Here is a 13,143-nt window from a genome sequence, read left to right on the forward strand (position 1 = left end):
CTCTCTCTCTCTCTCTCTCTCTACCTCTCTCGTGGAAGATTTTGCTTTTTGGGTTTAGTTTACTTGAGCAGCTTCGCAGACGTCGCGTTTCTCCTGTGCTGGTCTGTTGGTCTGTCCCAGTGCTGTCGGGGGTGGGTTGGTGGCGCTGAAAGTCTTTAACTCTGATGTACCGAGCCCCTTCCTGGTGATGCTTCTCCTGCTCTGGGTGGGTGGTTGTCGGGCACTCTGCTGTGGTTTGCTGCTTCTTTCTTATCCAACATCTATCATTTTTTCCTTATAGCTTTTCCTCTTTTTTTTTTCTTTATATGATACTCTTTGGTAGCAAAGTCTCTTGTCTTTGGCACTTATATATACCTTTTGTATTGCCAGTGCTCTAATACTCTTACTAACATTTGAAAAGAAAAATATCTTCTACTTTGCTTAAGACTGACACGTGGTGGAAATTAATATTTTCAGAAGCAGCAGACTCAGTTTGTGCTTCCTTCCTTCCTTCCTTCCTTCCTTCCTTCCTTCCTTCCTTCCTTCCTTCCTTCCTTCCTTCCTTCCTTCCTTCCTTCCTTCCAAATTAAAGATAGAACCTGAATGGAGGGAGAGGCTTCCTTTTCTTTGTAGAATAACGGTTTGTTGGGAAATAGTGGTCTCTATTTTTTTATCTGGCAGGGTGGCAGCAACAGTTTCTTCTACTCAGACTGAAATCTGCATCTGTCTTGTTGGATTCCTAGCTAGCTAGCTGTCTCCGTACCTGTGCTCTCAACAACCCTGTGTGCTGTTTACCCGACAACTGTGATTTATTCAGAAGACCCATGTTTTTTAAAATTTGTATCACTACACGATGAAATCAGGCGCTCGTCGAATTTTGGGCATGTGAAATCATTGATATCATTTGAAAGCTGATCTATTTGCCTTGCTTCCAATGAAATAGATATCCATCTGTCTTGAATAGAACTCAAGATATTTGCGACTGAAGGAAGCGAGGTCACCTAGTTTCAGTGGTGAAATTAGCGAGAAAATGGCCACCAAAGTTTGGTAACTCCAATAGCTAAAGAGTCTTTGAAAAACGACATATTTTGTGCCTTTAGTCAATATTTTGCAGTAAAATTCTCATGGAAATGTATTTCTATATGGGCATAAAAGAGGTTGAGCCAAAAAATAAAAATTTGATAAAAATTTCCAAATGGCGGAAAAATCCCTGTTTCTCTGATCTCTGTATTTTGATGAGCGCCTGATTCCACCGCGCCGTGACACATTTGTCTCTCTCACTGGTGAAATATTTGTTCTACCGAGTGGTGTTTTAAAAAGTGTGGAGCACAACATGGCTTGTGAGTCCACATGTTCTTCGATTTGACTGATTTGTTTATGATCAGGTGATGCACTGAAACTGCTATATTGCCATCAAGTTTACAGGGTTTTTGTGTGTATCATGTATATATTGAAGAATGGTTACTATTTTTACTACTGATACGGAATTCAGTGCAACCATTTATTTAATGACAACTCACCACCAGTTTCTGCAGTCAAAAGAAAAGGCTAGAAAATGTAATACAGATACTTTTTAGACTGAACCCGTATTGCCAAATGATCAGATTGAAGACAAAGAATTAAATGGTCTGCAAGCTGTTAAAATATACTAAGCTTAAAATAGAAAAAAAAAATGTTTAAGAGAGAGAAAAAAACATTTAATTCGTTTAACAAGTGTACTTATATTATAAATGTATTTTCTCTTACTTTTTTTTTTTTTCAACGTTTAGAATTTGAATTTTTTGACAAAATATTTCCTTGAGCACATGCAACCAATACCAGTTATTCAGAAACTACAGTAACAAACATTTTTCAAAATTTTTGGGCTAACTACATCTGAACAGCTGGCAAACAAAAATGTTCAGTTTAAAGACAAAATAAGAGAATGGTAGTCTGCAAGCAGTGCTGTGTTCATGTTTGTTGCAGCCAGGACTTGTCAAAAATGTGTGTGCGATGATATTGGTATTTTGGAAGTGTCTTCACCCTACTCACCCACTCCCATTTCTCCGGCGTTTGTGGGGAAGCAGTTAGACACCTCGCTGTCGTGTGGAGGAAACTCAAGTTCGATTCCCCAGTGGTGAGAATTTTTATCGAGTTCAGAGTATCTCCGTCTTTCTGCTGGCATGTTGTCTCCTCTTAGCTGAGGTTGGCCCTAACAGAGTCAGACAGAAGCCCTCCTCCTAAATAATCTAAATTGTGTAGATGTGGGCGTAAAAGCTTCTACTACATTTATAAAAGAGAAAAAGAATAAAAAGCTTCCCATTTCTCCTGCCTTCATGTTTACATTACTAAAGACGTCATTCCTAATTTGGTAAATGGATCCCGAATCTTGAAGTTCTTTCATTCCACACGACAGGTGTTGACGACAATGTTGTTCCAACAGTGGATACGATAAGCAAATTGCTGTGTGTGTATATGTGTGTATATCATTATGTAGCAGAAGTTGGTGCTCCCAGCAATGTGATATTTGAGAGGGTGTGCGTGCATCGATACGCCGCCCTGGTGATGACTTCACACTGTCGCAGGAAGAAGAAAAGGGAATACCTTGTTGATAAACTGAGCTTTGTTTTGGGGCGTGAACAGGTCAATATTGTTTTAGTAAAGTAATTATGGGTTAGTTTCTTTTCTTTTTTTTCAGTCATTGTCTGTCAGTGTAGTGATGTGGTCTGCTTCTTCTGTTACTCTTCAGTTGGGGGTCGGCGGGTGGTGTGGTGTAGTTTAGTCCTTTTTTGTCTGACATTTTATCTTATATGATCCTTAATTTTCTCCTCCTTTGTATGCTACTCTGTAGTAGTCCTAATTAAACTATGACTGTGTCCCCCTGTGCTAACTGCACAAGATCCAAGCTAGTTACCCGTGACGGGAACCAAAAGCCTGAACTCCTTAGTGGTAATTCCTCTAATCTTCAGCACTTGTATCTATTTGTTTTGCAACTGCTGTACAACTTTTAATGAAAGTAAAAGGGGGGTTTTGAGGGGGGGGGTTAGCAGAAGGGAGAGGGGGTTTGGTATGACGGAAAAAGGAAATCAAAATGTATTATTCCCTTTGTGTGTTCTCTGCGTTCTTTATGCTCTGTTGCCCTGTATTTTTCTCCTGGGTTATGTGCTTTGTATTTACTCTCATAACTAGAAACTGTGCCATTTTTAGTACATATTTTTTCTTTGGGCCATTTTTCTTTTTTTCTTTTTTTTTTTTTAGTACTAAGTCATTGTTTTTATATAGCAGATTCCAAATGTCATACCGTACATAATTGTGCATTTCTGTTTATATTGCAATGTTGAAATGTAACAGTTCGTACCAACTGGGCCACTGAGTTTTTGGGGGTTTTATTTTTACATTTGACTCTAGTGGCTTATTTAATTTTTGTTGTTTTTGTTGGGTTGTTGTTTTGTTTTGGGTTGGGTTTTTTTTTTTTGGGGGGGGGGGGGGGGGGGGGGGGTTCTTTTTCATTCTTTGGTTCAGTGCATGTTTGTGTCGTGGGCACTAGATGTGTCTTTGAAACCACTTACTCTTTTACTCTGTTGACTTGTGGGTCATGGGTGTGACTGACTGATTACTCATGTGGTGTTTTTGCTGTGTGCTTGCGGATGTACAAGTTTGACCTGTGACCTCTTACTTTGAGTATTTCGGAGAAAAGAATGGAATAAATGAGTGTGTCAAATGTTCTTTTTCATTTGTTCCACCACCACCCCTAGGCCCCCTTCGAATATCGTCAGGATAGGGGACACGTTTTGAAAAAAAGAATGGAATGAATGAGAGTATCGAATGTTTGTTTTTTTTCATTTGTCTCCCACCCCACCCCCATTCAAATGTCATCAGGATAGGAGACACTGTCACTATGCGTTGAGTTTTTTAATTGGCACTTTTGTTTGTACTAAGCTGATCTGAATGTTTGCTGTGGCGTGTGAGTTTGCTACTGACAGTTAAAGCGATCACAAATAGAATGTGGTTTTAGTGAGATATATGTAGTTTAAACAGAACCGCTGTGCTTCTTTATAGCCACTTTGTTTGTCTAGATTGATTCTCGAGTGATGATGTGTCTGTGACGTATATTTGTTTTGACTCTAGGCTTTTGATAACATGCAAGATTCTTACTTAATGCAAATGCAAGATTGAAGCGATAGGGCTCTGAGTCGTTCATGATTCTGTCCTCCGTCTTAGTTGTTTTGTCAGTGTCGTGAGCAGTGTTTGATTCCGACAAAACCCCAGTTGTACCGCAGACGGAAAGAGAGAGAGAGAGAGAGAAACAGGGATGCCGTTTTTCTGAGGGTTTTTTTCCCCCAGGTATTTCCTTTATTTTCAGTTTTAATGAACAGTTGTTATTCAAAGCATTTGTTTTCTCTTTAACCCCATTATAATTGTGTCTATGAATGTTTTTTTGTTTGAAAATCAACATGGTAAGTTTTCGGGTGGTTTCATAAATTCCTGTGTCCCCTCCCTCAGAGTTATTGAGGAATGTTTAGCGACGCTAAATTGCTTGTTCTTTGTAAATCCGTATTAAAATTCATTCATTGTGAGAGTTAGGTTTTAGTTTACGGAAGGCTATTCCTCCTTCCTACAAAGCCAGTTTTGTCATCCAGGCTTTCAGCATCACATTAATCCTTATTTCTAAGCTCTGGTTTAACGTATTTGCCTAAAATAAGCGCCAAAACAGAGTAGAAATGACTGAGTCGAGCAGTAAGCATACAGTTTAATCTAGTCATGCATTGGATGAGTTTGAACGCCAAAGCTTGAGTACAAATGACAGGTTCGATTAGTAAACATATTATACTTTAATCTAAGATTTAGTCATACATTGGATAACTTTGGTGAGGTTTGGCTGTTTTTCATTATGACCGTGAACAACCGAGTGATGCAGTGAACTGGCTCATCTGTATGTTGAGTTTAGAGAAACAATAGATAACTTTGGTGAGGTTTGGCAGGTTTTCATTATGACCATAACCAACCGAGTGATGGCGTGGCCTGTCTGTATACTGAGAGTTAAGAAATGATGCAAGCGTTTTATGCAGGGATAGACTGGCTCAGGCGTAGCCAGAATTCCTTTAGATTTTGTTTCTCTTTTAGTTTCTGGGTTATGAATGAATATACCATTACCGGCATCTCTTTAGAGAAATCTAATGCTTATAATTTTCATCGCCCTGATATCGTTTTCAAGGCGTAATTATTATTCTTCATTGTTGTTTAGATTTTGTGTGTGTGTGTGGGGGGGGGGGTATTAAGTCCTAAGATTAATGTCATCTTTTAGTTTAGTCTGTGCTGATACAACTGTGTGTTTCATTTATTTTATTTTCTGCGTCGAAAAGTCTCAGCATTTTATGGGTTACTAGTGCTCTGGTGTACTGATGCTAGACAGGCGTGAATTTTGTCTCAATTTGTGGTGTTTGGGCGGTCTGTGCTTTCTTCCTCTGTACTGCGGGTGGATTTTTTTTTCTGTGTCAGGTTGTGGGTGGTTGGGGGGTGCCTCTGGTAGGTCCTGCTTCTTTACTTTCCCTCTTTGTTCTGTTGTTTTGTTGTTTTTTTTCCCCAAGCACTAAATTACCCTTATTGTGTCAATGTGCTTGTCTTTACTCAATCAAAGAAAATGTGTCTGGTCTTTAAAAGTTCACAGACAGGTGGTTTGAAAGGGTCAACTTCTCCATTATTCCTCTATCGTCTCTGTTTTGTCTCTTTCCCAGCACTAAGCAGCTCTGACACATGTTTTGCCTATGTGTGACAGGAAGGAACATTGTCAACAAAATTGTAATATCAGGGATGCCAAATCTCTGGTTTTTCCGGGTTTTTTCATACACTTGCAAAGGAAAGGGGAATGGTAAAGAGAAATGTTTTTGTTTGCTCATTTAAGTTAAAGATTTTACAAAGTAAGTTTTAGGTGAGATGTGATGCTCCGCTCATTTTCAGGGGTTTTTTTTCAAAAATCATTTGGCATCCCTGTAATATTCCAGTAGAGACACATCTATCGTCATTATCTCGCCTTTTTCTTTTCTTTGTATGTCACTCTCTTGCAACACCACCTGTTTGTCATCCCCCGGGCGGTGCTACTGACTGAAGTGTCTTTAGGCCAGTCCCAAAGGAGGGACATTAACATTTTGAGTTCTTATGCACAGTAGAATTGTATTTGTAAATGGGCTGATTCATCAATGTCATGCTCAAAACTGTGCTTGAACTGCAACAGGGAACTGCTGCTTTTTCTTTCCTAATCCTTACTATCGTCATTTTTCCTCTACTTCTTTTGTATGTTTGTCACACTTTTGTGACCGGCTATTTCCGGGGTGCCTTGATAGTCGAAGCAGACTTTGTGCTGTTGAAGCTAGAGAGGTGTGCAGAGTAAATCTGATTCCCTGTAAGTTGCAAGGACTTCTCTGTTGACTTCCACCCCTTGGCCCTCATCATATGACCTTATGCAGTTGTGAGCGCCGTAAAAACTTTACTAAAAACGAACAACCCCACCCCTTCTGTTTGTGTCTCAAGTCTTATAAAACTCTTTCCAAAACTGAACTTTAAAAAAACATTCCTAGAAAGTACTCCGTCAATTACTTAGGGGAAGAATGTCTTCAGTCGCTTTTTTTTGGGGGGTGTCTTTTTTGTGTTACTTTGTTTTATGTTATTTCGAATTTCGAGTCTCTGCATAATTTCCCCCCTTATGGCTGGGCCGTAGGCAGCTGCTGGTACACATTTGTTGATGGCTTTGTACAGATCCTTAGCGTCGTGTCTGGCTTTGTACAGATTCTTAGCGTCGTGTCTGGCTTTGTACAGATTCTTAATGTCCTGTCACACCACCTTGGTGGGGTTGTTTTGTTTTGTTGGGTTTTTGTTGTTGTTGTGTAGTCTTTGTCGTTGTTGTTTTTGAGGGGGGTAAAGGTTCAAAGGAAACAGGGTTTTTTAGGGGGGGGGATGTGGTTAAAAAAGAAACATAGTTTTTCATGATGTAAATGTTGACATTGAGTGAGTCAGACACAAATGAAGGCGAAACCAGCTGGTTGGTGGGTAGTCTGCTTCATCTTTTTTTTCTTTTTTTTTTTTTCTTTCTTTGGGGCGAAGGGTGGGGTGGGGTGGGGGGGAGGGGGGAGGAGTGCTTTGTGGTTCATAGTAAAGAAATTGGTGTACCTCAATGCCTGTGATATATGTCCTCGTGTTATCCCATCAAGTAGTTTCCAGCCTCCGCTGTCTCTTTTTCACATTCTGCTGCTTCGTACATGACCTGTATTTTATTTTTTTTTATCCCCACTCAAATCACAGTTGTAAGATTCAGAAGGAGAAGAAGAAAAAAAAATGTTTTTTCACTTTTCATTTGTGTCTGCATTAAATTAGCATATTGTAAGCTTGCAGCAGTGCCAAATTTGAAACGGGTTCTCTTCTCTCTTCCCCCCCCCATCTTTTGATTCTTGTTGCAGCATATCAAGGTGTCTGTTTGTGGGTGTTCTATTGTCTCATATCAACTTGCCTTCTGTTTCAGTTTATATGGAGTTATAGTTTTCCTCGTATTTGATTTATTTTTGTGTTGGGTTTTGTTTTGTTTTTCAACCAGAGCTTGGGTGGTTGGTGGGTGCTCTGGTTTGGTTTGCTTCTTTTTTTCTTTTTTTTTCCTACCATACATCTGTCATCCTTATCTCTCCTTCTCTTTTGTGTTTGTTACTCTCTTGTAACATCTGTAATCTTCAGCACTTTTATGATCAATTTGTGTTGTGAGTGCTGTAAGACTTTCACTAAAAAAATTTTTTTTTTTTTTTTTTTAAAGAACATTTTTTAACTCCCTCAAGCCAGACTAGTCCGGATGTTTCTCTCTCTTGCCCACACTATTGCGGTGTCCGTTATAGAGTTAGTGAGCCCGATGTACTGCAGTGTTGACTAAATGATTCAAACCACCCGTGAAGTGTTTGCTTTTACTTTTTTGTTTTTTACTTCTCCAACACAGACAGAACGGTTATAGAAACGTGTAGCTTTGTTTTGGTATGTCATGTACTTGTTGATTCATATATGCCAATTGTTCTTTGTTTTTATAGTCTTTTTTTTTCCCTCCCTTGTTCATTTATTTCTGTAAATAGATGGCTGAGTGTGAATATTCTCTCTTCCCTGTTTGTTTGTTTGTTTGTTTGTTTTAAGAATGTATAATGTACATATATAGATGATTGAGTATGCATGAGCTAGGGACCTACACCTGGTTAGCATGGGTGTAAAAACGTGTTGGTGACGAATCACTTTTCCTGTAGTAGTTTGTGATTTTAAATGTCATTTGAAATTTTAACAATAACTATGTGAATATGCATTGTTGAAATAAAAGTATAAATACTATAAATAATGATGAAGATATGGTGGTTGCTTGTTGTTAAGTGTTTGTTGTGTGGGTGGTTGGCGGGTGCTCTGGTGTGGTTTGCTTCTTCTTTCCTGTCAAACATCGATCGTCTCTATCTCCCCTCCTTTTTTGTGTTTGTTACTCTCTTGTAACACCTCTAATCTTTGGCACTTACGTTTTACTCGTTACTTGTGTGAAGGACCGACATCACTGCACAAGGGGCATCCCCATAAGCGCTCCATGCCCTGAAGAAGCACATCTCGAAGTGTGTAGATGCTGACGGTTCCAAGCAATGGTTGATTCCATAGCCTTCTGCTCATCCCACTAAGTCTTGAATTTCTGCTGGAGCCCCATCCAATTCCAAGCTCAGGAAGTCGCTCAAGATGATGGTATTCCGACTCTTCGTGTTCTTTTTCTCGTTTTTCCTTGACTGAACGTACAATTTTAGGTTTGTCAGGGCACAGCTTCCCTTCAGGTTTTGCTTTCCCAGCTAGCTCATCAGCCCACTCATTGCCCTTGACTCCAGCATGGCCCGGGGTGAAGATCCATGTGATCTTTTTCAGTGTTGTCTTCTTTGGCACTTATATGACCTTATAGTGTTGCAAGTGCCATAAAACTCTTACTAAAACTTTTAAAAACATCTTTCATCCTCAACTCTCCTCCTTTTTTTTCGTGTCTGCTGTTGTTGGGGGTCTTTGTGGGTTGTTGGTGGGTGTTCTAATGTGGGTTGCTCCTTCTTTTTATCAAACTCGGACTTTCTATCGTCTTTTAATCTCTCCCATCCTTTCCTTTTAATGTTACTTTTTAGGAGCGCCTCTATTCTCTGGCACTTGATGGTTTTGGGTTTTTTTGTATTCAAAGTGCCGTAAAACTCTTACTAAAACTAGAACTACAGCGTTTTTGGCTGGCTGGAGCTGGTTCATGGAAGATCTGGTGTGGTGTGCTCCTCTTTCTGTTCGGTGTTGTTGTTTTTAATCTTTATTCTTTTTCTTTTCTCGTCTGCTTCTGTGTGTGGATGGTGGATGCCCTGTCCTGATTTGCTCTGTCTTTCCTATCAAAATCAAATATCTCTCGTAATCATCACTCCTTCTCTGTGGGTGGTTGGTGGATGCCCTGTCCTGGTTTGTTCCGTCTTTCCTATCAAAATCAAATATCTCGCGTAATCATCACTACACTCCTCTGTGGGTGGTTGGTGGGTGCTCTGGTGTGGTTTGCTCCTTCTTTCCTATCAAACAACTATCGTCTTTATCTCTCCTCCTGTTTTATGTTTGTTACTCTCTTGTAACAACTCTAATCTTCGGCACTTATGTGACCTTACTGTGTTTCAAGTGCCGTTAAACGCTGACTAAAACTAAACTCCTTCTCCCCCTCTCTCTCTCTCTCTCCCTCTCTCTCCCTCCCTCCCTCCCTCTCTCTCTCTCTCTCTCTCTCTCTCTCTCTCTCTCTCTCTCTCTGTGTGTGTGTGTGGCCCAGTGGGTGGCTATGGTCACATGGCATTAAGTAACAAAGAAAAAAAGATCAGTTGACCACAAGTTTAAGAAATGACCGCGATTATGTGCGTCAACCCACATGAGTGGGGCAGAAAAACGTTCAATAAATAAATGCCAGCAGAAACGACAGGGATACTCGATTCAAACGTCCCCACTCGGGAATCGAACCTACGTCGTGGGTGGTTGGCGGGTGCTCTGGTATAGTTTGCTCCTTTTTTCCTATCAAACATCTATCGTCCTGATCTCTCCTTCTTTTTTATGTTTGTTACTCTCTTGTAATACCTCTAATCTGCGCCACTTATAAGACTTTATTGTGTTGCAAGTGTCGTAAAACTCTTACTAAAAAAAAAAAAAAAAGTCAGAAAAGAACATACGTCTCCTGCCTCTGCGTGCACCGGAGAAAGACCTATAATGTAACACAAACGCCAGAGTATGAATAAAGACTGTACGTTTTCAACTGCCTTGTCGAACTGGGAGGGAGTGGGTGGTTGATGGATGCTCTAGTGTGGTTTGCTCCTTCTTTTGAATCACATCTATTGTCTGTCCTTATCTCTCCTCCGGATCTTTTGCCTGTACATGTATTATTATGACTCTCTAGTAACACCTCTGATCTTTAGCACTTATATGGCCTAATCGTGTTGCAAGTGCTGTAAAACAGGTTTTAGAAATAAATTTTCCTCCAAAAAAATGGGAGACACGTACCAGCAAAAAGATTTGACTGCGACTCTCCCGTCTGCCGGAAGGGCGATGGAAGGAATGGCAATCACTGTTGTCACCGCTTACAAACTATAGTAACCCAGCAGCCAATCAAATGTCTTTAGGGCTCAGCGAAGATGAGCCCTTTCCCACAGCCCGTCCTTCATGAAATTCTTCTTGTAGAAAGGTAGAAGACGGAAAAAATAACACTGTACCGAGGGCCACGCTCTCCTAGCCCTGACAATGAAGTGAAAGTTTACGACACACTTTCCCCCACTGACACAGATACCTATGCGCTCATTGGTTCTTTGTTGGGTTCGTTCAACTTTCTCAACTACATGGCCTAATCCAGCTCATAGAAGTATTATCTTTGAAGTGCTGTATGTGTGCTTGTTTGTGCCGTTCAGATTTAACAGTTATAAATCAGGTCGAACTACTTTTAAGGCAACTTTTTCATCACATGAAAACTAATTAGAGGAAATTTAGAGGTAAATCGGCTTCGTCCCCACCATCAACAAGAATTTAACTAAGAACAAAGAGAGGGAAAACAAAGGCAACTCTCGTCGTTTGAATGTTCTCAAACTACCGTGGCTCACCGTGAGTGTAGAAAAATCATCACTGTTTAATTCTCATTGCTTGCTTTTTGATGGTAAAGAACTGGAAGCACTAAGCCCCACCAAAATTTTGGTCCACCCACCGCCACTGGTATAGGGAGAGAGTAAGTAAGTAAGTACGCACATTGCAAAATCAGCGGAGTGCAGAAATATCTTCGCTACAAATTTGTTTAGGTACATGCATGTGTTTTAAAAGAAAAAAAATTAAATGTACTGTACATTTTTGTACATCACGTATAAGAATAAGAATAAAAAATGGGACCTAAAAATCTGTTCACGGTATGCTTGTTTTCAATTGCATCTTGTGGGATGGGGTTTTCAGCTTCAGCTCCACCTGGTTTTCTTCACCAAAAAGTTACATCTCTTGCTAAAATCAAAACAAATCATTTCACCAAAATGTTTAAAAGGGATAAGGTATTTTAAGGTATTTCCATAAAAAGCAAAACTCCATAAACATCCAAAAGAAACTCCTAAGGCATACTAACTCTAAAAGTGATCTAATTGGTTTGTGTGTCTACTACTACATACCAACAGTAGGCCTACTTCCATCCAACCAGGCGCTTCTTCCGTCAGGGACAATGACATTCCATTGGTTTGTCCCTTGGGCCTTATCGTTGCTTAGGTTCCCACAGACTCAATAACATTGGAGTACTGACCTTGTTTGGTTCAAGGTCGAGACAAAGAACTGATGTTTCTATCAGGCCAGGCCTAGGCTCGGGGATGCAGGCACGCTTTTGGATCTAGGATGGTTTGGCTTTTGTCACCAGACAGGAACTGTTACTGTTACAGAAGGAAAACTAGAAAGATGGAGAGGAACGTGACACAAGGAAGATGGCGATGGTTCAGAAAAAAGACCCCCCCCCACACACACACAAACACACACACACACAAACACACACACACACACACACACACACACACACACACACACACACACACACACTCACACACACCTTAAAAAGTAAATGAATAAATAAATAAAGCAAATAAATAGCAAGTGTATATTTTAAAAAACAAAAACAACTGACGACAAGTTTTAACCCCCGAAAGACTTTGAGCTGGAATCCTTAGGGTCAGTGGAAAAAATGTGAACAATGCAGTAAAGGTAGGCAGAAGCGAATGCCAAGAAACTGGGCAAAATTTTGACTCAACAGAAAAAAAAGACGTGCATTTCATTATTGTTTGTAGGGGTAGCCTACTGTTAGTAACTTGGACTCAGTTGGGAATTAAGAAGCTCAATAAATAGCATTATGGAGATGCTACTCTTAAAATGTTACATCCTCCATTTTGCACTCATAGGGTGACTAAAAAATAATAAATTTGTAAGGTAAAAATCGAAGAAAAAAACTGTTACTATTTCGTAATTTAATAACAATAACAGATCGCCCCAAAATATCTTTTGATGCCTGATTCATCTGCAATAATCTTTTAATCAAAATTCAAAAAGAGAAGACTTAAAATTGTGGCTTCTGCTATGACCGATGAGACCAATTCTGACAGAAAAAAGTTTGCCCGGAGCATCTAAAAGCCCTTTTTGCACATGAGCCTGTGTGCAGTGTTCAGGCTTCTCTTTTGGATTCAGAATCTGTCATTCGTGAAGCCTCATTATAACTCATTATGTTGTGACACCCTGTGCGACCGTTTCTCTCCAACTCGGCGTGTTAGGAGCTATAGGCTCTCCATGAATATATATATATATATATATATATATATATACATGTAATTTTTTTTATTTTACATTTGGCTGTTTTTGTCTATCTTTTCGCGGCCAGGAGCCGGTGTCATAATCGAGGTCACACTCTCATTATAGGACGTTAAAAATTAGAGGACAAAAAAACAAGCACTCGCAGCAGTCAATATATTACTAGGAGTTAGTTCCCCTCACATCTGTGAGGTAGACTCGACCAGTGTAATAGTTAGCTAACATAATCAGGGCGAGTGGCTGCTTAAAACTGTGGCTCGAAAGGGGTGAACAGGGTATATGTGGCAATGCAACAGGTTTGACTGCTATACACATGTTCCCTTCAACTCTATT

This window comes from Aplysia californica, unplaced genomic scaffold (genome assembly GCF_000002075.1).
Source record: "Aplysia californica isolate F4 #8 unplaced genomic scaffold, AplCal3.0 scaffold00077, whole genome shotgun sequence".
In the NCBI taxonomy this organism is placed as follows: domain Eukaryota; kingdom Metazoa; phylum Mollusca; class Gastropoda; order Aplysiida; family Aplysiidae; genus Aplysia; species Aplysia californica.